The sequence below is a fragment of the Rhinolophus sinicus genome, chromosome X (genome assembly GCF_036562045.2).
Source record: "Rhinolophus sinicus isolate RSC01 chromosome X, ASM3656204v1, whole genome shotgun sequence".
NCBI lineage: Eukaryota > Metazoa > Chordata > Mammalia > Chiroptera > Rhinolophidae > Rhinolophus > Rhinolophus sinicus.
The window spans coordinates 30002594-30026690 of record NC_133768.1 but is presented as its reverse complement, the minus strand read 5'-3'; the positions used below and the strand labels follow the sequence as shown (position 1 = coordinate 30026690).

General features: G+C 39.0%; 1 protein-coding gene across 3 annotated transcripts in view; it reads right to left on the bottom strand.

Annotated features, from left to right (window-relative positions):
* The window catches only part of PRRG1 (proline rich and Gla domain 1), a 114492-nt gene extending 93867 nt beyond the window's left edge, over window positions 1-20625 (bottom strand). Inside the window, exon 1 of one of the 3 annotated variants that reach the window (XM_019718199.2) lies at window positions 20475-20625. The gene's annotated coding sequence lies outside the window, so the exon portion shown is untranslated. Of the gene's footprint in view, window positions 1-102; window positions 183-20281; window positions 20420-20474 lie in introns of those variants that run through there. The other 2 variants (XM_019718200.2, XM_019718202.2) reach the window with 2 other exon arrangements.
* Between the last annotated feature and the right edge of the window lie 3472 nt (window positions 20626-24097).

Below are 24097 nucleotides of genomic sequence, written 5' to 3'. Positions count from 1 at the left end.
AAAGCAAAAGAACAAATTCTGAATTGAGACTAGAGCTGCAACCCAGAAGGTGTTGGTGAGTGAAGAGAAGCAGACAGACACCGGTAGAGAGTGTGCACTTACTCAGAGAAGGTGAGATGGTGTGCCTTTTAGTCCAGGACTAGATGCAGTCCAAGTGCTTACAGCACAAAATATCAAAAATCCAGTCATTCAGGCCTGGAAAACCAGATACAAAGAATTCAGGAAATCGTGAGAATTGAAGAGAAAGAGCCAAAGAGAAGATGCCTGAGCACAGATTAGCCACAATGACTAAACTCTGAACAATGCTTGCACAGACTAGACTCTTAGCAACTCATCCAAAAACAACAGATCTGAACAAAGACAAGAGCTACTGCACAAGAAAGAGTTAGCTGTTCAAACCCAGCCAAGAAAACTAGCTGTGAAAACAAAGGAAATAATGCTTATTGGATAAAAATAACAGTTCAAAATCTCAATTCAACTTTTATAATATTCAAAGTATACTCCCAAAGTGCCCAGCATAGAAAGACTCCGATAAGGGGTTAATATCCAAAATACACAAGGAACTCATGAAACTCAACGATAAAAAAACAAACAATCCAATTAAAAAATGGGCAGAGGACCTGAATAGACATTTCTCCAAAGAGGACATACAAATGGCCAATAGACGTATGAAAAAATGTTCAACGTCACTAATCATCAGAGAAATGCAAATAAAAACCACAATGAGCTATCACCTCACATCAGTTAGAATGGTAATCATCAACAAGACAAATAGTAACAAGTGTTGGAGAGGCTGTGGAGAAAAAGGCACCCTCATACACTGTTGGTGGGAATGCAGACTGGTGCAGCCGTTATGGAAGGCGGTGTGGAGGTTCCTCAAAAAATTACGAATAGAATTGCCATATGACCCAGCAATCCCTCTCCTGGGTATCTACCCAAAAAATCTGAAAACATTTATCCATAAAGACACGTGTGCTCCAATGTTCATTGCAGCTTTGTTTACTGTGGCCAAGACATGGAAACAACCAAAATGTCCTTCAATAGATGAATGGATAAAGAAGTTGTGGTATATATACACAATGGAATACTATTCGGCGGTAAGAAAAGATGATATAGGAACATTTGTGACAACATGGATGGATCTTGAGATTATAATCCTAAGCGAAATAAGTCAGACAGAAAGAGTAGAGAACCATATGATTTCACTGATGTGTGGTATATAAAACTGAAAACAACAAAAGAACAAGAAAACAAATGAAGAAACAAAACTCATAGACACAGACAGTAGTTTAGTGGTTACCAGAGGGTAAAGGGGGTCAAATATATGGTGATGGAAGGAGAACTGACTCTAGGTGGTGAGCACACAAAGTGATATATAGATGATGTATTACAGATTTGTACACCTGAAATCTATGTAACTTTACTATCAATTGTCACCCCAATAAACTTTAATTAAAAAAGAAAAGAAAAAAGGTGAATGAACTGAAAATCAACAAATCTTCCTAGATCCAGCAGAGGACTGAGTTCACAGGGCAAACCATTGCCCCCCAAATTGTAGAGATGACAGGTGGCTACAGAAAATCCAAATTACCAAAGCAGAAGCCCAGGAACAGAAAACTCCAGAACCAGTACCAGGGTATGAAAACCTAAAGTGTAGTTGATCGCAGGAGGCTCAGTGTGGACAAGTTTGAGAGTTAAAATTTCCAGGGGAGACCCATCTTAGGGGGACCTTCACACTTTTGTGACTTTTATCTCCAGAAGCCCTACCAGATCTCAGTGAAGATCAAAGAAAATTCCCTTAGGCTTTCCGCAGGAAGAGGGGAAAAGTAGCCATTTTGTAATATACCCAGAACATTCTCTTCTTCACAATGCCTGCCCTCAAAAGAAACTATTTACCAGAGCCTAACCAACCTTGGGAAGTGAAATACCCAAATACCCAGTTGGCTCTAAACCCCTCTAGCCTTCTGGGTGAGGTAAATACCCAGTTCCAGCCACCCAGTTAGCCTAAGGGGGAAAAAACCAAAACAAACTGAGAAGCAGTTGTGAAGGTCACAGCCCATGGGCACAGGATCACAGAGACCCAATATTAGGATTATAGAATACTTCCTCTCGCCCACACCTTACCACCACACCAATAGGACTCATGTATAGTAACAGGGGGATACAACTAAAAGAACTGCACATCTCAGACCTTAGTTAAGAAGAAATCCCTAGGAGAACCCAAAGACAACAGGGGAGTCAAAAACAAAGACACTAGAGGAAATTTTATCCTCAAGGCCTATCTTATTTACTTCAATTTATTTTACCCAGTATATCATGTCCAGTTTTCCACAAAAGTATCAAGGCATAATAAAACAAAACAAACAAAAAACCCCAGTGATGAGACAGAGAGAGCATTTAGAACCAGACTCAATATGGCAGAGATGTTAGAATGATCAATTCATGAAAACCTCAGTAGAGAAACTGGAAGTCTCATCAGAGAAACAGAAACAATAAAATGAAAATTTTAGAATGAAAAAATATAATTTCTGGGAAAAAAAAGTCACTATATTACCTTAACATCCAAATGGACAAGACAGAGGACTGAGTTAGTGAACTTAAAGATAGATCAATAGAAATTGCAGAAGGTGAAGAATAGAGAGAAAAATTGAAACAAAATGAACAGAAGCTCAGGGACCTGTTAGGTGATATTAAACAGTCATAAAGAAGTGTAATTAGAAGAGCAGATGAAGAGGAGAAAGAGAAAATATTTGAAGAAATAATGGATGAAAATTTCTCAAAATTCATGAAAGAGAAATTCATAGATACAAGATACTAAATAAATAAAAAGCAGAATAAACACAGAGAAGCCCAGCCAAAGTACATAATAAACCACTGTAAGCTAAAGATAAAGAGCAAATCTTGAAACCAACAAGAAAAATGACATATCACAGTCAAGGGAACAATGATCTAATGATTAGCTTCTCATCGGAAACCATGGAGTACAGAAAGACGAACAACATCTTTAAGGCCTTGAAGAAAAAAGAAATGTTAACCCAGAATTCTATAGCTAGCAAAAATATCACTGAAGAATGAAAACAAAGATATTTTCAGATAAAAGAGAATTAAAACCATTAGTCACTGGCAGACCTGCTCTATAAGAAGTACATTTGCTGGCAGCAGACTTACACTGTAAGAAATGCTAGAACTTATTCAGATGGAAGAGAAATGACACCAGATGGAACTGGAATACTCGGCATATGAATGAAAAGCATCAGAAATGGTAAATGGCTGAGTATATGCAAAAGACTATTTTTTCTTGTTTCTGAGGCAGGATAAGTAGCCTAAGAAATTGACCACTCCCTCCAGGCTACAACATGAGGCACCTCACTGGTTATACAAGTAACAAGTGACTATATCTGGCACCTGCAGCTGGAGAAAAACAAGAACCAGTTTCATCCAGCAAGGCTAATCCCTATGACCAGGACCTGAACTTTACCTAATTTTAATGTCATTATAATCTCATTTACATTGCGATTAGTACGACTCCCATCATGCAGCTAACTCCATGATAATTCTGGAAGAGCCAAATAAGGAAGAGTGGGAAACTGAGGATCCCACCTACTGGGAGGAAACTGACAAGTCAGGTCAATGGGACCTCATCAGCTTCAGGCCCCTGGAGGTAGAAATACCCATGGTCAGGACTCCTTCAGGAATGCTCATTCTCTGAGTTTGCCCACACTTCCCTCTCACGTGTGTACTTTCATTTCAATAAACTCCCTGTACTTTCCTGCATCTGTCTCACTCTTGAATTCTTTCTTCTGCACAGACAAGAACTTGATCATTGCTGCTCTGGGTTGAGTCCTCTCTTGGACATCCCCATGGGCCTCTGGTGACATCTCCTCTAAATTACTTTATAAACTAATAATCGTTTAAAACCAAAATAATAACAGTATCTTGTGGTGTGTGTGTACATATAACTATAACAAAAAGGACAGAAGTGTGGGCCTATAAGTTTGTAAGATTTCCATGTTTTACTTGAAGTAGTACATTATTAACTGACGTACTAAATAGTACATTATTAACTAATTAAGTGGACTGTGAAAAGTTATGTTTATATATTGTTACCCCCTTGGTCTGCCACTATAAAAGTAATATGGATTAAAAAAGTAGAAGAAATAGATAAAATAATAGAAAAAATAGAATAGAATTATAAAAACATATTCAAATACTCTAAAAACAAGGCTGGAAAATAAAAGAGAGGGAGGAAAAACAGAGATGTGTAGAAAATAAAAAATAAAACCTTAGGCCTATGCCCAATCACGTCAATAATTACATGAAAGATTATTGGACTAAACACTCCAGTTACGAAGTAGAGATTGTCAGAAGGCAAAAACAAAATAAACACACACATATGTATACAATGTTTACAAGACACTCATTTTCAATATGAATACAGATGAGTTACAAGTGAACAGATGAAAAATATATACTTTGCAAAGAGTAAACAAAAGGCTGGTATGGCCGTTAATATTACAAGACAAACTTCAAAACCAAATGCATTACCAGAGATAAAAGAGGACTCTTCATAATGTAAAAGGGTCAATTCAATAGGAAGGCATCATCCCAAATGTGTATGTACCCCAAAACAGAGTTTCAAAATATATGAAACAAGAATTGACAGAATTGTAAGGAGAAATAAATAATTCTTCAACCATAGTTGGGGACTTCAATGCTCAGCAATGGACTGTACTGGGGGAAAAAATCAGCAAAGACAGAAAGAAGATCTGAACATTATCAGCCACTTTACCTAATTGTTGTTTATAGAAAAATATACCCAATAATGGCCGAATATACATTCTTTTCAGGTTTACATGGCATACTTTGCAGGAGAGACCATATGTAGAATATAAAATAAGTCTCAATAATCTTTTAAGATAAAAGGAAATCACACAGAGTATGCTCTCTGACCAAAATAAAATTAAATTAGAATACGGTTTTAGGGCACATAGGATCACTGTCAGTTTGATTCACCAGAAGGACTCAACAGTAGGTTAATATTTATTTATCACAGCAAAGGGTACAGAGAAAAAGCAGCAGGAAAAAGATATGCATTGGGTAGAATTCAGACAGGTCAGACACAGGCTTCTTATACATGCTTTCTCTCTCGTAACAAAATACAGAAATATGTACAACATATATCTGCCCAGGGAAGAGCACAAAGAGCATTTGAATCTCAGTGTTCATGGCTCATATGGAAGGCTGGTCATGTAGGCATATCCTGCTATGGTAACTGAAACTCAGGACCCCAACAATGAAACCAAGTACACATAATCAATCTGGATGTTTGTACAAAGCAATTCTGACAAATGGGTACATCATGGTCTATTGCTCCTGGTGTACAAAATAAAATCAACCATTAACATTAAATCATCCAAAGGGCCACATTCCCAGGGGTTGTCCAAGAGTCAATCATGTTTCCGGGTTCCCTTAGAGACACGAAGGAGTTAGCAACCAGACCTGCTGTGTTAACATTTTCCTCACAGATACCAATATAGAAACCAGGAAAACCATACATATTTGGAAAGTAAACAGTAAAACTCAGTAATCATTGGATCAAAAAATAAATTACAGGAGAAATGAGACAATAGTTGAACTAAATGGTAATGAAAATACAACATTAAAATCTGTGAAATGTAGTTAAAGTAGTGCTTAGAGTGAAATGTATACCCTTACATGTCTATGTTAAAAAAGATCATAATACAAAATCAACAAGTAGAAAAAATTTCAAAAATATGTAAGTAGAAATTACTCTCCATGTTGTCTTCTATTTTTCCCAGATTTAATACCAGAATAGGAATATTTTATGGATGCTTGTATGGTGAAACATTTATTTCCTTGGGAACCAAAACGCCATACACCAATGCTACCACAGGATCTATGAGCAGAAGGCAACCACCTCCTGAGCAGCAATGCGTCATTTAAAGTACACCATTCTGAGTAGGCCCAAACACTGTGATTTTGCTTTGTTTCCTACCACACTTAGGGGTGTGTGTGTGTTTGGGGGAGAATGGGGAGCTTCAGAATTTGCGGGAGCCTTCTCGTTGTATACATAAGACTTTCTAAGAAGCAGGTTTTAGCATATTCCTTGGCCTGCAAAGGTGAGAAAAAGATAATTCCAATAGAAAGTCCTGGCTTCTGTCCCCCTGCAAACTGGGGTCCCATTCTTCCCAGAGACAAACACAGGTCCCAAGAGTATCCCACGGTTCAGCTGAGTGTTTGGCCAGTGGAAGCTCCACTGTGTCACATAGTCAAACATTCCCAAAGCAGCCACACAGTGGCTCACAGGGCCACAAGTCTTATGACTGCAGCTGTTTGGTTGGCTTATCATACTTCCATAGTTTCGGCTGGTAAGGAGACAGTCAGCTCACATGGATTTGAACAGTGTATTACTTACGTAGACAGCAAAAGCAAAATCAGCATGGTGTCAGCGCACTGAGTCTCTAGTCCCACACATGACATCAAATAGGAGTGACGGGAGAACAGATAGTCCAAGGGACGTGGCATGGTGCTGTCAGGAGCACTTCAAACTAAACCCAAGCATTTTTACGGACTTTCACAGATACCTGCCGTTATACCCCACGAGGTACCAGGCAGAGAGTCCTGCGCTCAACTTAAACTACAATACGGGGAGACATGGCCTTATGGCAGTTTCCCACAAGGTATGGGATAAGAAACTGTGTCATGGCAGCTCTTCACCAGTCCACTTATCTCCCCTTGCTCCAGGAGGAATCACAGGGCATTTTGCCAAGACTTGAGTCAAACTACGGTCAAGCATTGCCCCTGGGGCCTGGATGAAAGCGTGCAAGGTTGCCAGATGCTGTACAGAGAAGCTTTTCCATAATATGCTGAACTTATCTGCTTCTCTGGAAACCAGAAGTACTAGAATGATATTCCATGCCAAGATTTCTGAAGCACTTACTAAAAGGGGACACTGACTATTCCAGCAGGGCCCTGAATTAGGTAAAAGAAAGTGATGGTGGAGTAGGGTGAGTGTCAAGTTTTTAACAGAATATCCTCTGTCATCTACCCATACAGGCTAATGGAATTAACCACTCCAAATACAGGCACCCTTGAAGCAGGAGGCCTATTTGTGGGAAGTATGTTTAGCGTACAATGAAGGACGTGCTGTACCAGCTACAGGATGTCTGTAACCACTCACCTTTGGTCCTACAGAAGGATACTCTCAGGGTCTGGTAACACCCCCTGGAATTAAGGCTCCTGCTTCTAGTCACACAGAGTAAGGTCAGGTCAAAGGCTCTGGTTCTAAAACAACTGTAATCAGAAACATCTACCCCAGACAATACTAGAAGCTTGAGCTGTAAACAAACCCGTATCAGAGCTCTCTGAGACAGTGTGCCTTAGCCCTGGCTGGACAGACAATGAGTGATCGCACAGCAACTAAGATTTTCCTATGTCGAAATGGAAGCTAGAAGCGCACTAACTTTTGGTTTGCTTAATAGAATCAATAGCTTCCATCAATACTACATAAGGAGTTATATTAGACATTATTAAATAAAAAAATTAAAATAATGAAATACTAGTTATAAATTTCTCTTTCATATCCCTAAATGTACAAGAGGAATGCTTAAATTTCTTTGCCAGCATTATACAGAAACATCTGACTTAATGAAGGCTGTTTGAAGATAATTCATACACTGCTTTAGACAAATAGGTCCCACCCAGTGTGTGATGAAGGAAAAAAGAAGAAAAAACCACATGTCATTGTAGTAATGTAACAGGAAAGAACGTAACACTATTAGTTGAAGTCTAGTAACTACAGCACAAAAAGGGGAAAGCATGGACAGTCCTAGAGAAGTAGGTAAGAGTTAACTACACAGCCCTCTGTGAGTACTGGACTGGAAGTAACAAGAAAAATAACTCACAATACACCTTATTATCGTTACGAAAGAAATGGACAATGGGGGAAGGTATCCATACAAACTTTGAGAGAGTTCTGTAGATGGAAAACCGCAATGAAAATTCAAAATAACAAAATTATTTTCACTAATTAAGGGCTATAGACAGACACTGGGATAGCCAAACCTATAATGCAGTGTAAACTCTCAATGTAATTTACTAAGCCATAGGATTATTATAGCCAATTAAATGTTAGATGAAAAGCAATAAAATTTGAATCCCAGGACTTGTATTTTAGGAAAACTTTGGAATGAGACTTGTTATAAATGATAATCAGAGTGTATTCTCTCCTATGTTCTGCTTGAGAAAAGGAGGTAATGAGAAAGAGGCCTCCTTCTCTCTCTTGCCATCCCTGCTTGCATCAGTAAGGAGGAGCAGAAAGCCAACTGGCACTGAAAAGGAAGGAAAGAGAAAAATCTTCTTTGGGGGGGGTGTGATGCAGCCTACTGTTAGCCCCTTCATTTAGGGGCCTTAACTCTAGGACAAGCACTATGAATTCTCCAACGAAGTGGCAAAGAGAACCCCGTGTGGTTACATTAGTGCTTATACTTAGGCTGCTTTTTTATCCAAAGGTCTTCATTCTGAATACAGAGCTCCCTTCCCCTTTAAAACTATGGGACACAAAGAAGCAGCAACGGATATATTTGTCGGGTAATAGGCAGGGAGAGAAGTTCTGTTTAAGACATTTTAGTTTAAGGTAGATAGTCTTTTATATGACCCTGGATCTTCAAGGAAAAAATATGACTGGGTAGAGCTATGGGAATTGTCCGTGTGCAGAATGAAACTGAAGTCATGGGAATGGATGGCATTATCCAGGGAAAGGGCAGAAGTCAAGGAAAGATTTTTAGGGAGTAAATGACTAAGAGGTCCAGTAAGATGAAGTAGGTAAAGGAGGACTTCTTCTGGTAGAAGAGTTCATTGTATAATATTAATTACTCGATGGGGGACCCAAAAGAAAAGGCATCTATTAAAAATCTACCTTTTCTTCACCACAACAGTAGGTCTATGACTCAGATATTTGTATGTATCATCATGTGTGAATAGTACAGTGGCTAACCTAATGAATTCAATATTTGAATGGATAATCTCATCAATTCAACAAATATTTTTTTGAGAACCTACCATATGCCTGCCATTTTGTTAAGAACAGGGAGATTACGCTTTCTAACTAATTCATATGGTTATCCTCTCATTTATTCATTCGTTCAACATTTATTAAGCACTTAATGCTTACTAGACCATGTTTGATGCTTGAAATACACACATAGTAAGTGTTCAATATATATTTTCTCTTCCTAAACACAGAGTTTCACTGTGTGTTTACTGTGTAAAACTGAGAATGGGAAGAGGCCACCCAAAAGCATGCTTCATGCAATGGGGCCTCCTGCTAAAAGTTCCAAGATTTCGTGTCAGAGAGACACAGATTAGAATTCCAGTTCTACCACATGCCCCAAACTGACCTCTCTGAACTGCAGTGTTCTCCCTATAAAGTGGGGATGTTATATACCGTACAGGGTAAAAAATTAAGGAAAGAAAAATATCTGGTACAACATAGAAGGGCTATTGTCATTGCTGTGTTATTAAGGAAGATAATCCATGCGTTGCAGTTGCTTGATAGGTGGGAAGAAAAAATAACTTGGGCAATCTTCTGACTCATGCACTCACTACACTCCTGTGAAGGGCAGATCTACCGAGAGTGGGTTTGAGTTTCTGAGAAAAAAACAAAACCCCATTCTACACAGAATTTGCCCCAGTCCTCTTCCTGGTCTTCAGAGGGCCCCTGTATCTTCTTCCTCTTACCAGCCCTGTTGAAGTAGACTGAAATCCACCCACTCTAGTGGCAAGAAGTCTAGGACTACTCAGTATCCTGATTCCTGGTGCTGGAAACCAAGTAGATAAAGACAATGTAGATGCTTTGACCCCTGACTAATGAGGCTGAGAATCTGGCAGAAAGCTATTGTAGCCCCACTCAAATGGTTAAGAACTGAAACGCAAACGAGGAACTCAAAAAAAGTAGACTCCAACTCAGAAAGGTTAGGCATATACAACCTTTGAGAAAGTGAATAGTTGGGTCTACAGAGGTAGTTGGGGCTTTCTAGAAGCACTTTGAAGGGTGGTGCTGGTAAGCTGGAGGCTTTTAGTATTTGTAGGTGGGCAGATCTGGCTTAAGGACTGGTAATTAATGACAAGGGAGACTAGTAAAAAGGACATGGTTATGATGTTAGGAAAGAAGTAGTAAACCCTAACCTAGGACAATAGCAGTGGGAATGGACTATTCAAAACTTTGTAAAGGTTAATTCTATTAACCTGGTGAACATTCACAGTTTAGAGAAAGAAATATAAAGTAAATGCTAATAATAAATATTAATGTCTACATTTGCATTTTAAAGAAACTGTAAAATTCAAAGAATATACTGATTTTTGCAATATAGCTCATATTAATGCAACAGAAACATTTGTATTTTCAGAATGACTGCTTATGAGCCTAAAGAAATTGTTTTTTACTTCTATATGTAATAATATTTTCTTGACAAATCCTAGGGAAAAATGAGTGAGATACTGAAGTACGATAAAATTACACAAGAAAGTAAATATATCCTTGCCAAAATCATTATTCTGATCCCATGAGTAATACTAACACCGAGAAAAAAAAAACTAGGAATATATTCCATTAACTTTTTTTTTTTGCAGTGACAGCAAATTTTAAAACTAGTCATATGTTTCAAACTTTGCCAGCTTTCTCCCTGAAGCAAACATGTCAGAAAGGATTACTGTGGCAAGTTAGTCATATGGATTTTTTCTTTTTTTTTTCTTTTTTGCAAAATTGGAATGCGTAACTTTAGAAACCAAACCACAAAGAACAGGCACACTGGAGACAGACTGGAGCAGATACACGGAACATACAGTGCTTTGAATAATAAAGCTTTCTTTGTCAGTCAAAAAGGAGGAGTTTGGTTACCTTGGACTCCAGAAAATAACACGTCTTCTAAAGATGCAGTTTTAGAAGAAGAGAAAAAAATAGAACACAAGGAACTTAGTCCAGGTCAGAAATGTAAAATACAACAGATTTTCCTAAAGAAATCCTAGGTTCTAAATTCTGAGACACTGAAAAATGTACTTAAGAAGTTCAAATCCTTATTTATATTCTGGCCCATTTAACTGCCCAGCCTATCAAGAAGAAAACGAGTACTACCAAAAAAGTCATCATCAGTATGTGAATGACCTTGAAAATAAGTATATCACTTATCATCACCCAATAATGGAGAAAGTAAAGCAACCATTGAGCATTTTTAAGAGTTCTGATTATCCCTGCTTTGTGGCACTTCATTTCACTCTCACTTCATTGTGCTCAATATCATTCTTGAGAAGTAGTTTTCTACTTTACAAAGGGTAAAGCTAGTACACACACCCTTTACACAGCAAAGGTGTTCAATAAATGCTGAATTAAAGCTTGACATGTCTCGTATAAAGGCATTTCCTTAGGAGGCTCTAAAAGTCAGCTTGCACTGACAATACTATTTCTATGGTCCCCAAGGTTTTCAGGATAACCAAATCACTGTGTTATTTGTGGGAAAGGTGTTGCAATACTAAGAGGTTGTCTTATAAGCCCTATAAATAGGGGGGAAAATCTAAACAAAACACTGTAGCTATTATTTCCTGTCAGAAGCTCTAAAAGAAAGCCTTATATCTTGTCTGCTACTCCCATACATATCCAAGTGAGCACACACATGCACCAATGTGTCCTTCTTAATCTTGCCGTACCTAAAAATTACCTGTACAGAATAGAGTTGACAAAACCTTACCTACAACTAAAGATGCAATGTGCAAACTTTTACTGGACTATGTTGCTAATACATTAGTCAAATACTATCTTTAACTTACTATATTGATGGCAATAGCCATTGTAAACGTGAAATAACTTGTTTCCTCCAATTCTGGAAAATGATATTGACAGACAATTAAAGGACGGTTTTCCAAATTTTTCCTCATCCAGGAGAAAACCTAGATAGTAAATTCCCAACTATTCAAAGCATATTAAGCAGTTGAAAATGGAACAAACGAATGCCTTATGATTACTCCAAGTATTATCTATGGAAAAGAAACATCAGCATCACATGGGAGCTTGCTAGAAAGGCAGAATCTCAGGCTCCACCGCACACCTCCTACATCAGAATCTGCATTTAAACAACATCCCTAGGGGATGCATGTGCACATCAATTTTTAGGAAGCGTCAAACGAATGGATTTATCCCACAACTGTAATGACAAGCAAAAGAAGTATGTATATATGGATGATCCCATTTATATGAAGTTCCAAACAGGCAAAAACATTTAGGGCCAGTTAGGTGGTAAAGTCTCAAGAAAAGAAAAGGGGGACTTAAGGTTCCAATCTAGTGTGTAAGGAGCTTAGAAGTTGCAATTCTCTCCTAACAACAAGAAAAAAGGTGACCAAACTTAAAAAACAACTCTTCCTAAATCTATCAGCGATATGAGGACACAGGGTAAACTCTGGCCCCCCAAACTGGAGACAGACAGGCAGATACAGAGAATCACAAACTTCACCAAGCAGAAGACCAGGAGCAGAAACCTCAGAGGGAACCAGTGCCAAGGCAGGAACACCTGAACTGTAATTGATTAGTTGCAGGCACAGTATAGACAAGTCAGAAAGTTAAACTCTTAAAGTGGACTCAATCAGTGTGTGTGGGGGGTCACACTTTTGTGAGATTTACCTTCAGGAGCTGGACCTGGTTCTCACATTAAATACTGAAGAAAAATCCCCTTGGGCTTCTGACCGCGGGAGGGGGAAATGAACCATTTTGAAATATGCCAGAGCATTCCACCAGAGCATTCCGTTCTTCTTAATAAGGGCTGCCCTCAGGAGAACCTATTGTACCAGAGCCTAACAAATTAGGGTTTTATCATAGCCTAACCTACCCGGGAGAAATAAAATATACAACTCCAGTGCCCTCTAGCTATCCTGTACCACTTAGAGGGGGGAAAAAACTGAGAGGCACTGGTAAACTTCACAGTCCAGGGGCACAGGTTCACCAAACACTGAGACCAAATCACAGGACTAAAGAATGCTTCCCCTACCTGCACATCTTACCACAACATTATTAAAGACCTATTTACTGCAGTTCCTTTTATTCAGTACATTGTGTTCACTATTCAACAAAAAATTGCAAGACTACAAAAAGGCAAAAAACAACAACAACAAAAAAACCCAAAAAAACAACAACAAACCACCACACACACACTTTGAAGAGCCTGAACAAACATCAAAACCAGAGTCAGATATGACAGGAATGTTGAAATTATCACATCAGGAATCTTTAAATACCAGGATTAGTATGCTACGGGCTTTAATGGAAAAAGTAAACAACATGGAAGAACAGATGGATAATATAGGCAGAGGGATAAAACATCTAAGAAAGAATCAATCAGAAATACTACCAATTAAACATACTGTAACAGAAATAAAAATGCCTTTCAGGGGATCATGAGAAGACTGGACATGGATGAGGAAAGAATCTCTAAGCCTGAAGATATACTAGAAACTTCCAAAACTGAAAAGAGAAAACTGAATATCCATGGACTATAGGACAACTACAAAAGCTGTAAGATATATGTAATGAAAATACCAGAAAGAAGAAATAGAGATAGGAAGAGAAGCGATATTTGAAGCAATAATGGCTGAGAATTTTCCCAATAAATGTCAGAAACCAAATCACAGATCCAGGAAGCTCAGAGAAGGGAAACAGAATAAATGCTAAACAAACAAACAAACTACAAGGTGTGATCAACAAACACAGTGAATGTTTCAATAAAAAAAATTATTACAGTAAAAGACACATTGCCATTAATCCCCCTCAAAATACTCCCCCTTGCTTCAAACACACGTATCCCACTGTTCTTGCCACTTTCTGAAGCAGTTCTGGAAGTCCTCTTTAATGAGTGTCTTTAGTTGTGCTGTCCTGGCTTCCTTGATGTCCTGAATCATTTTTACTTTGGGGAAGAGCCAGAAGTCACAAGGTGCCAGATGAGGTGAATAAGGTAGATGAGGACACACTATAATGTTTTTATTTGACAGAAATTGCTGTACCTGAAGCAACGTGTGACAAGGAGCCTTTCCGTTGTGATAGCAAAATACGGTGAATGCTGCTGCCGAGTGCCATCCAACAGAAAGGGATCTTCAATAGGGGAAGCGGCACATTGAACCTTAGTAACAGTGTGTGACAAGTTTCAAATTGTTCAGTGCATTCAGTCGGGTGTGAGCTACGGTTGAGAGAAGGTATGTTTTAAGGTGTGCCATAAATCATCGTCCCTCATGACAACACTCCATGTCATACATCGTTTCAGGTATACAGCAATTTCTGTCAAATAAAAACATTACAGTGTGTCCTCATCTATTTTATTCACTGTATCTGGCACCTTGCGACTTCTGGCTCTTCCCCAAAGCCAAAATGATTCAGGACATTGAGGCAGCCACGACAGCACAATTAAAGACACTCATGAAAGAGGACTTCCAGAACTGCTTCAGAAAGTAGCAAGAATAATGGGATAAGTGTGTTTGAAGCAAGGGGGAGTATTTTGAGGGGGATTAATGGCAATGTGTCTTTTACTGTAATAATTTTTATTCAAACATTCACTGTATTTTTTGATCACACCTCGTACTTCTAGGCATATCATAGCTAATCTGTAGAAAATCAAAGATTAAAAAAATCTTTAAAGAAACCAGAGGGAAAGCGAACACCTTACCTATAGAGAAATAAAGATAAGAATTACAGCCAACTTCTCTTCAGAAACCACACAAGCAAGACGGGACTGAAGTGAAATATTTATAGTGTTGAGAGAAAAAAAATCTACCAACCGAGAATTTTGTACCCTGAGAAATTATCTTTCAAACAGGAAGGAGAAATAAAGACTTTCACACACACACACACACACACACACACACACACACACAAATGAGAAAAATTTTTTTCCAATAAATCTGCTAGCAAGATATGTTAAAAGAAGTTCTTCAAAGAGAAAGAAAATAATATAGGTAAGAAGCTTGGATCTACATAAAAGGAAGTACATTGAAGAATGAATAACTAAAGGTAAAATTAAAAAACTTTTATTTTACTTATTCTTACTTGATCTAAAATATGTTTGTTCAAAATAACAAAAACATATTTAACTATGTGTACACACACATACACACACACACATATAATATGCTTAAATATAAGTGAAATGAATGACAATGATACAAGGAATGGGAGGGAGGTATTTGCAATATTTTGTTATTATGAGGTACTTGCATTACCTATGAAGTGGGACAGTATTATTTGAAAGTGGAACTTGATTAGTTGGAAATGTATATTTTGCAAACACTAGAGAAATCATTAAAAAAAGTAAAAAAAAAGCATAATTGTATGCTAAGAAATGAGAGAAAATAGAACCATATAAAATGCTCAATTAAAACCACAGAAGGCAGAAAAAGTGTGGAAGACAAAAACAGGAACAAAGAACAAGGGCAATAAATGGAAAACAGTAAACAAATATGGTAGATATTAATCCAGCAATATCAATAATCCTTTTCATGTCAATGGTCTATATTCATCAATTAAAAGACAGAGACTGTCTGAGTGGGTGAAAAACAAAACCCAATTACATGTTATCTACAAGAAAATGATTTTAAATATAGACACATATAGATTAAAAATAAAGGGATGGAGAAAGATATACCATGCTAATCAAAAGAAAGCAAGAATGGCTACATTAATATTAGACAGAGCAGACTTCAGGGCAAGGAAATTGATCAGGGATAAAGAGGATCATTATGTAATGATACAGGGGTCGATTCTCCAAGAAGATATAATCCTTAATGTGTATTCAGCTAACAACAAAGTGTTAAAATATATGAGGCAAGAACTGATAGAACTGCAGGGAAAAATAGATGAACCCCTTATTATAGCTGCAGACTACAGCATCCCTCTAACAGAAATGGACAGATTTGGTGGCATAAATTCAGTAAGTACACAGCTGAACTCAACAGCACCATCAATTGGATATAACTGATATCTATAGACTACTTCATCCAACAAGAGTAGAATTCACATTTTTCTCTACCTCAATGGAATACTCACAAAGACCACATTTTGGGACATAAACTACACCTTAGCAAATGAAAAAATAAAATAGAAATCATGTAATGTCTGCTCTCAGACCACAATGGAATTAAACTAGAACTCAGTAACAGTAAGATAACTGGAAAATCCCAAAATACATGGCAATTAAACAACTCACTTTTAAAATAACAGGAGTCAAAGAACTCTCAAGATAAATTTAAAAATATTTTGAACTAAATGAAAATACAACTTATCAAATGCTGATGGACGCAGTGAAAGCAGTGCTAAGAGGGAAATGTATAGCGTTGAATGCATATATTAGAAAAGAAGAAAGATCTAAAATCAACAATCTAAGCTTCCACCTTAGAAAACCAGAAAAAGACAAGCAAATTTAATTCAACATAATCAAAAGAAAAAAATTATACAAATTAGAGCAGATATCAATGAAATTGAAAATGAGAAATCAATAGAGAAAAATCAACAAAACCAAAAGCTGATTCTTTGAAAAGATCTATAAAATCGATAAACTTCTAGTCAGGCTAAGAAAAAAAGAGCGAAGACCTGAATTCGTTTTTCTCTGCTTCCACTTCCTGACCACGATTGCGCAAATAAGTGGTTCTTAACTAGGGTGCCCATCAAAATCTCCTAGAATTTTTTCATGCTCAGGTTCCACACTCTGAAATTCTGGTTTGATGGGTTTACATTGGGAGGAGGGACACTAAATATAAGCATGTTGGTGAAAACAGCTCCTTAAGAGAGTCTAATGCATACCCCAGATTAAGAACAACTATCTCAAATACCTGTCATATTTTTCTGGTGATGATAATGACAATATGCCACCAACTGAAGTATATAATTAAATAAACCCTCTGCACCTGACACACACCAAAAACAAAAAGGTTCCTGGTCACCAAATCCAACTGTATTCTCTTAGACCCATCCTTTCCAAACTGTACATGATACATGATAAAACCAACTTTATGCATAGTCGTCTCTTAACTTTGATAACTTTTTGGTCTTTTGGTCTCCCCTCCCTTTCTCTCTGCCAACTTGTCTGAATGCCATCTAGATCAGTGCCACTCAGTGTGACCTGAGGGCAAGCAGCATCATTATCATTTAGAATTTTGTTAGAAATGAAAATCCTCAGGCCCCATCTGACATCAGAAACTCTGGGGGTGGGACCCAGAAATCTGCGAATTCTTGTGATTATTGTGCACACTGATGTTTGAAAACCATGGTGCTAAGCCACCCATTGAAGATATAGGAGAGGAATCTACAAATACAGGACTGGAGCTCCACCAGGGTAGTTGATGTCAATACATCCACATTTTGAAGTTCATTGCTACTGAAATTGTTTCTCATCAGAAACAGCAATTACAAATAAAACTAGTTACTATTTTTAGGGCAATTTATATGTGCTAGATATTATGGTACGCTGTTAATATACCTGATCTCACTTATCAGATAAGTATTATAATTGTCATATTACAGATGAGGAAACTGACATTTAGAGAAAGAAGTCTAATATGTTGCCTCCAAAGGCATGCCCTTGACTACCATATTATTGTTTCTTGCATAGATTTAGTGGGAAAGAAAGTCTTGGACAGACCCTAAGAAGAGGACTCAGTGGAAATAACTGAGGTTGACTGGTCAAAGAATTCGAAGAAATATGGGAAGGAAGTCTAAGTGAGGAAAATTTTAAGAAGGAAGCTATAATCAGTGGTTTGGATTTTGGGATTTTGTTTTTCAGTAAGTGAGTCTAAAGACCAAAGAGAATGTAGAACTTTTTTTTGAAAAAGTGCTTTAACATTTAGGTGGAGAGGGGACAAATGAAGTGAGGGGGGAAAAACAGAAGTTACTAATACTTATCTGTTTTGTAGGCACAGACACCTGGACTAATTTTTAAACTAACCTATCAATTCCATTTACGTATAAACCCAGTGATCATTTGTTTATAATATTCTCTCCAATGGGTAAATCCTTTCAGGGAGTGAAATCTAGGTGTGGGAATGATGAGCTTGAGTGCTAAGGAGCAAGAGGAAGATAATTCTTGTTAAGAGCCAAAGGTGATTGGAAGGCCAGTGATCCTGGTGGAGTTCAGAGAAATGTTCAAACACAGGCTGGCAAAAATAGGCCAGGCCTACCAAAGGCACTATAACATGAAGAGACCCATTAGCCATTAGCTCAAACCACCTTAAGATTTAGAAAGACTATAATACAACTGATTAGTCTCTATAATTGGTCTAATAGATTACAGTTTCTTTAGTTATACTAGCCTTCAGAGGATACTGTCTGCCCAGCTTAATTCACTTTTAAATTCCTTAATTCCAACAGCACCCTACGTGTGTCTTTCTACAAATGATTACTCTGTTTCACGTTACCTTTTCACTAGTTTCAATATGAGAAGTTTACCTTTTTTTAAAATTTGGTCTTTTTCTGATGCTTATTTTGCCTATCTCTGCAAACTTTTGCACCTTTTTTAGAAGGATAAACCACAAACTAATACATGGGAACATATTTTCATACTTATTTCTTATCTACACTCCAAAGAGTGTTATTCAAATATTAAATATAATTTCAGCATTCTGAATTTCTTCTATTATCCCATGAACTTTACATGATACATCTTTCTAACAGCACTTGTTAACCTCTAATTTTAGGTGCATTTATTAGGCAGTTACTACATACCTAGAAACTCTAGGTATTGGTGTAACAGAGAAGACTGAGGTTCTAGTAGCAAGTGAGAAATAAGGCCAGAAGTATCAGTTTAACAGAAATGGGTGTGATCAATTCATTCTAGGGAGTTGGCAAATTTTCCCAAGAAGTGAATTTGGCTGAGTCTGAAAGGGTGAATAGGAGTTCATTAGCCACTGGAAAGGGGGAAAGGCATCCGTGACACCTCCTTCTCTAAATTTGGTAATGTTGGAGGCATTTAATGTAAAATAACAGGAAAAGAAAGAGCAACATGACAATAACACAAGAAGAAATCCTGTTCACTTCATGCACGGGTTGGAGAGGAATTGTGCCTTTAAATATATTTCAGATCTGAAAGTAAATGTTTATAAAATGGGATTCACAATCAAGGGAAACGGGTGGAGGAGGAGGAAGTTCAATTTTTGTTGTATTAACTTAAACAAATGAGTAAAAATATCAACATCCATGCTTGAGAACATATATTACTTTTCATAAAGATCCTAAGTTGTTGAAAATGAAAGCCTTGGAGCCTTATCCAATGTTACAGTATTTGCTCTAGTGTTTTATATTACCAGTATCATTTTTAAGGGTTCTAAAATGGGTCTCCCCAAGAATTTGGCAGCGCGCGCACACACACACACACACACACATCTACTCTTGACTGAAACAATCAACAGCACCCTAATCAACTTTTCACTTATCCTGACTTGTGCGCCTTCACATCCTGGCTTTATTTATACCAAGGCTAGCTATCACACGGCATTAATTTAGCTCTAAGTTTTGAAACTCCACCTCTTCACCCTTTCGTTCCATTATTTCCTCTTAAATACCATTAGTTTCGCATTTCTCCTGAAGGAACACTTAAATACATCAAACAGACCAATTACAAAACCAACGGCTGCAGCCAGAGTCTGAACACACACACTCTAATTTCATATCATATCCCTTTCAAGGCTGTTCCTACCACTGATCAAAAAAACTAAGAGAGGAAGGTTGTTCCCTTCCTTTCACTTCCCCCAGGCCTGGCCCCGCTCCCGCCCCGTTCCCCCGCCCCCGGGGCCGCACCGCGATCTCGTACGACACCCCCTCCACCGACCCGCCCCCGCTGTCACCCGCCACTGTCTAGAAAACAGTCCTAGCCTTTGTTAAAATGTCGCTGAGCACAATGGACCAGAAGACGGACACATTCTCTGGGGCCGGGTGAAGGAAGGTCACAAGAACGCCACGCTCTCCTTGGCACTAGCCTCGGGAGACAGCCCACGTCCCCGAAATCCCCTCACCCGCCACAAGAAACGTTCCTGGCAACTCTATACTCAAGAGACGGTAGCGCGGGGGAAGGGATGGCCCGGGACGCCGCTCAGGGGCACCAAGCGGAAGATACTGAACTTGAAGCTGGGACACCCTCCAGCGACCTAGGCGATCCAAGCCTGAGTACAGACGCCAGCCTCTTGGAGCCCTTTCCTTCAATTTTTCGTCTTACATATACCCTCACCCGCTCCCGCCACCACGCACTCAGCTCTCCACGCGGCGGGGCCGGACACCCTCAGGCAGCGCGGCCAACACCGCTGCCGCTCCTCTGGCCGGTTTCCTTTTACGGGACCGAAGGCTCCCGGGGCAGTCACCCGCACACACCCCGAGCCCTTCCCGGACGCAAGGCTGGAACCTAGCTCCTCAGCTGCGAGCCCCGCTTGGCCACCTCACTCACCCAGCGCCCGGCGCCGCTATTCCTCTCCCTGCGAGCCGCCAGCCGCGCCTGCGCTCCCCCACCTCCGCCAAGCCGAGTCGGAGCCTGGAGCGGAGAGCGTTTGGGCAGGGCTGTGGGAAGTGGAGGGGCCCGGGCGGGGCCAGGAGAGGAGGGGCGGGGCAATGATGGGTGAGAAACGGGGGGGCGGGGCCTCCGCCGCCTAAGTCCGGAAGACCAAGAACTCGGAGCGACAGGCTGGCCAGTTCCACTCTTGAGGTCTGTTTATAACACTGGCGGAGAAGTCGTCGAGGCTGCTTGGTGCACCCCTACACTCACCCTCGGGAAAGCCCGCTTGGCCCCGCCAAGCTAACCAGCCCCCGGGGCCACCATGCCTTTCCCTGGAGCCACCCTGGATCCTCGGCAGCCTTTCAGTCTTCTGCAGGCCTATCTCCCCACACTCACCCGCCCACCCCACATTTCTCCTTATCGCGCGCAGCCGTCAGCCCTCCAGAAGTGAGGGGTTTGTGCAGGGCATCCCACTTAACCTATTTGCTGTGTGGGAGCCCAGAACGTGACCGGTGCCCACAGTTACAACTCAGCCCTTTCGCTGAGAACAAACTCTATTGCTGCTGTTTCTAGATTCTTAGTAACAACAATTTGCTTTTTTTCTTAAAAAGATTCTTGTACAAACGTATCAAATATCTTGAGAAGAAGAACACAGGTTGTCAAATAAAACCCATCTTTGACCCTGCTTTTTAGGCCACCTTAGAATTTGAGCCTTGTAAAAATCCCTCTGAGAAACAGAATATTCAGTCAGTGTTGTTGTGTGGACTTTGCCCTAATGGTCTCTGGTTTTCTGGCATTTAGCATTTTAAGAAGCCAAACTTGATTATTATTCCATGCTGCATGCGTGCTTAGTTTTAAATTCTGTGATTTTCTATTTAGAATCTGGTCAGCTGTGGGATCTCACATACCTTCAGATCAGCTATTAAAAGAAACACCTGAGTGAATCCAAAGTGATTTGGCCTGTGGGCCTGAAATGATTTATTCCAAATTATTTTTCCTTTCTTCTTCTTTTTACTTTACTTATGATGGAATCGAGAAACATTTGGCTTATTAAGAATAAAAGAGTTGTGACAGAGCTACAGCAATAGTCCTTCCCAGCAACTTTTTTGACTGTGACAGGAGCATTTTTGGGAAGAGCCTGGTAATCACCCTTAGAGAGCTTAATATCATGAAATTCTTCCCATTAACTTTTTTGGTTCTTCCATTTGTATGTTTTATAAACCAGACATTCTTCAACTCATTTCTATTTTACATTTGTCAAATAAGCATAGGGGGATTGTAGTGAGGACATTGCAAGAGGGTATGTATATTGGTAAATGTAGACACAGACTCTGGAGGATGATGAATCTGTCAGTACCAGGATGTAGGATCTTGTCCTATTCATTTCATTAATAAAATGTTTCAGATACAGAAGATGCTTAAAAAAAAAACCCACTGGGTTAATAAAGGTAATTTTTGCATTCATAATAAATGTGTATATGTTTGTTAACTTTCATTTGATTACTGGGTTTATTTCATGTTTGAGTTTGTCAGGATGTTTTGTTTGAAGTGACTGAAAGTAAATTGAAGTGGCTTAAGCAAAAAAAGAAAGTTATTGTGTAACCCAAGTTGCAAAAGGCTAAATCTATGATTGGTCTTAGGAATAAATGGAAGCAGTAACTGGAATGCTTCAAATTCCAGCTTAGGCTCTCAACCCTGTCTCTCTCAGACAGGGTCATTCTTTCAGAACCTCTGAAAGTCATGTTCTGTAGGCTTAGAACCATGGCCTCTGACGAACTGTGTGTGGGCTTATACCTACCAAGTTGTTACCAGATGGAATGTGCCTCTCTTCCCTCAGTTCTGATTTCTACAACACCAGATAAAGAGCACAGTTGGGTGAGATTGAGTAACATAAACATTCTTGGAGAGAAAGTGCATGTATGATATAAGAATGATAGCCCTTGTGGAACCACATACATGTTGGAAGAAAAAAATGAAGAGAAAATTCTAAATGAAAACAGAGGGTAGGGGGATATGCTTTTTAGAAAAGTGCTGGACAAAAAAAAAAAAATGTTTGACATGGAGCAGCTGTATTTAAAGAATACAGCCTTGGAATTATCTTTTATTTCTCTCTCTCTTATTCAAGTATTAACCAGTCTTCTTAATAATGTCTCTGTAATGGTTTTCTGTGGCTGCTGTAAAAAAAAAAATTACCACAAACTTAATGGCTTAACACAATACAAATTTATTATAGCTCTAGAGGTCAAAAGTCTGAAAGGGTCATACTGGGCTAAAGTCAAGGTGTCAGCAGAGTTGAGTTCCTTTATGGAGGCTCTAAAGGAGAATCCTTTTTCTTGACTATTTCACATTCTAGACACCATCCACTTTCCTTGGTTCATTGCCCCCTTCCATCTTCAAAGCCAGTAATGACATTCACTCTAACAGTGACAATTGTGCCTACCTCTACTACATTTAGGGACCCTTGTGATTACATTAGGCCCATCCAGATAATACAAAATAATCTTATTTTAAGGTCAGCTGATTAGCAACCTCAATTCTATCTGTAGCTTTAATTCCTTTGCCATATAATATAATATGTTCATAGGTTCTAGGTATTAGCACACAGACATTGGGCTAGGGGGCATTATTATCTCTACCTCAGTCTTTATTTTCATAAAAACAACAGAGTGTAAGGCATTGATTCCCAAACTGGAGCACTTGTAAAAAATACTGACTGATGTCTAGAAACTACCCCAATATATTATTTAATTGGCCTGGAGTCCATTGGCCATGTAAACACACACACACACACACACACACACACACACACACACACGCGCGCGCGCGCGCGATTAGATCAGGATGGAGAATCTCACTATGCTGGGCCCATCAGAGAATTTCCCTGGAGATTTAGAATGCGGAGGGGGAATTGGTAACACTGGGTGTCTGGACCTATAACATATCAACTCAGAAGCTATGACATCAGGAGAAGAATAACAAGTCTGGAGGATATGGAAGAGAGAGGAGACAGAAAGAGAAAAGAGGTAGACAAAGTAGAGCTAAACCTAAATCTTCAATTGCTATCTGCCACCTGGTTACAGTAGCATTTTTACCCTAGGCTTCTATGAGGTACCACTGCATTCTTAATAAGTCTCTTATTTTACTGAAGCTAGCTCAAATGGTTTTCTCTTGCACAAACCCCAAAATGTTTTAATTAATACATAACGTGAACTTAATTTCCCCCTAATTACTTTTTTACAATATGCCTTAAGAAATAAAGCCAAGTTTAAGAACCAGACTGTCAGAGTTGGTATTCCAAATATCCACTTCACTGGCACCCCATTTCCATGGTATCCCATGTTATTTCACTCCTTTTTCCTCTTAGTAGTTACTCAAAGGCCCAGAGGGGGTCTCACAACTTACCTTAGCCTAATCCTCATTCAATAGTCCGGTCTCCCTAAGGAATACCAGTTGGGGTTAGATCCAGTTCTCTGTTTGACTGATACCAAGGAACTATTAATGACCTGCAAATCAAATCTCTAGTCATCATCCTTCTCCTAATCTTTAGATCTATAGTTGCAACTGACTAATGGATCATT